Below are 1,961 nucleotides of genomic sequence, written 5' to 3' on the forward strand. Positions count from 1 at the left end.
TTCAGTAAGACAATTTTAGTCTTTTAACTGCAATTGTTTTAATCAGTGATATATTAGCTATTTATCTAAACTGCTGTATATGCATATTTTTTACATTTTTATTATCAAAAATTTCAAGCATAAACAAAAGCAGTCAAAATAAGATAACAGACCCCCATTTACCCATTATTCAGATTCAGTAATTATCAACATTTTGCCAGTCTCCTTTCATCTGTCTCTCCCCTCCCATTTTATGCTGGAGTGTTTTATTTTATTTTATTTATTTATTTATTTATTTATTTATTTATTTATTTAATTTTCACAGAACACAAAACACCTTTATTACATGGACTAAGCTAGGAGGGATGATGATTTATTTGCCTTTACGGGCTTTGATTTTCCTCAGATAGAACTCCAGCTCCTTGCCCTCTAGCACAGAGCCATCTGCTCGGCCACACTGGCCTGGACTTGAAGCAGTGCAAGCAAGAAGCTTGCCCTGCTGGAACTGCTCCTCTAGAAGACTGCTGATTTTGGCATTCTTTTTCCTTTCATCATATTTCTTCTGAATTTTCTTTGATCGCTTTTTGTTTAAAATCTCTTCCTCCTCAGGAGTCAGCTTGGCCCCCTTCTTGCGGCCTAGGGGCAGTGCATAGTGGGACTCGTACCACTGTCGGTACGGTGTGCTGTCAATGAGCACGATGCAGTCCTTTACTAGGGTCTTGGTGCGGACCAGTTGGTTGTTGGATGCACTGTAGACCACATCAGTAATCCTTGTTTTGCGCGTACAACTCTCGGAGCCCCAGGAGAAGTTCCCCACATCCAGCCTCAATGCACGGTACTTCGTGTTGCCTCCACGCACACGGACTGTGTGTATGCGGCGTGGGCCAATCTTAGTGTTGGCAGCAGGGCGTCCCAGCTCATATTTTCGCTTCTTGTGGTAGGGCTTTCTTTTGTTCCCGGTCTTACAGCACTTGTACCAGTTGTCCCGAGAGATGCCCATGACTCAGCACCGACTGGCTATGCTGGAGTGTTTTAAAGCAAATCCTAGATATCGTGTAGTTTTAATGATAAACACCCAAGTGTATTTCTCAAACAGATGACACTTAAATAAAATATAACTACCACACCATCATCAGATGTGGAGACATTTATAATAATTACTTATTATGTATTATTCAATACATATTCAAATTTCCCTAATTGACTCTTTTATTCTATAAGTTCCTCACACACTCACCCCCCCTTTTTTTTAAATGAAATTGATTTTTCAGAGAAACCAAGCCATTTACTATGTGGAATGTCTCACAGACTGTAATTGGCTGGTTGCTTCCTCGCGATGTCATTTAACTTATTCTTCTATCGCTCATATTTTTTGTAAATGGGTAGCAAGATCTCAAGCCTTGATTAGATTCATATTCAATTATTTTGGCAAGAAGACTTCATAATAAGTGGTGCTGTGTGCTTCATTATTGCATCACATCATTAGGCATGTAAGATCTGGTTTTTCCACTTTTAGTGATGCTAAGATTGTTGAGTAAATTTAGACGCATATTTACTTTCATCTACTTATTTGCTTTATTCTGGGTTTATTGCCTTTTTTTACTCCATTTTTCCCCTTCTGTTAGTCTGCAGATTAAAAGAACTTTCTTTTACTATTTTAGTAATGGTTACCCTGGGCATTACAACACAGTCCCTTAACTTATCAAAGACAAATGTTAATTGATACTTTTACATTTCTCTGAGAAAATGTAAGAACTATAGAACACCTTAAACATATTAGTTCCCCCAAGTTCAATGTTACTGTTGTCATGTATTTTAATTCTCTCTGTGTTTTAAACCTTCTAAGACATTATTATTTTTAGTATATAAGTCAGTGTTCATTTTTATGCATATATGTACTGTTTTTGTTGCTCTTCTTTTCTGCATCTCTGATCTTTCCTGTTATCATTTTTATTCTTCCAGAAGAATACTCTCTAGAGCTT

The 1,961-nt window shown here is 37.3% G+C and overlaps 1 pseudogene; it reads right to left on the reverse strand.

Annotated features, from left to right (window-relative positions):
• Positions 1–352: 352 nt before the first annotated feature.
• Positions 353–979, reverse strand: LOC109372984 (40S ribosomal protein S8 pseudogene; annotated as a pseudogene).
• Between the last annotated feature and the right edge of the window lie 982 nt (positions 980–1,961).

The sequence above is a fragment of the Hipposideros armiger genome, unplaced genomic scaffold (assembly GCF_001890085.2).
Source record: "Hipposideros armiger isolate ML-2016 unplaced genomic scaffold, ASM189008v1 scaffold_682, whole genome shotgun sequence".
NCBI lineage: Eukaryota > Metazoa > Chordata > Mammalia > Chiroptera > Hipposideridae > Hipposideros > Hipposideros armiger.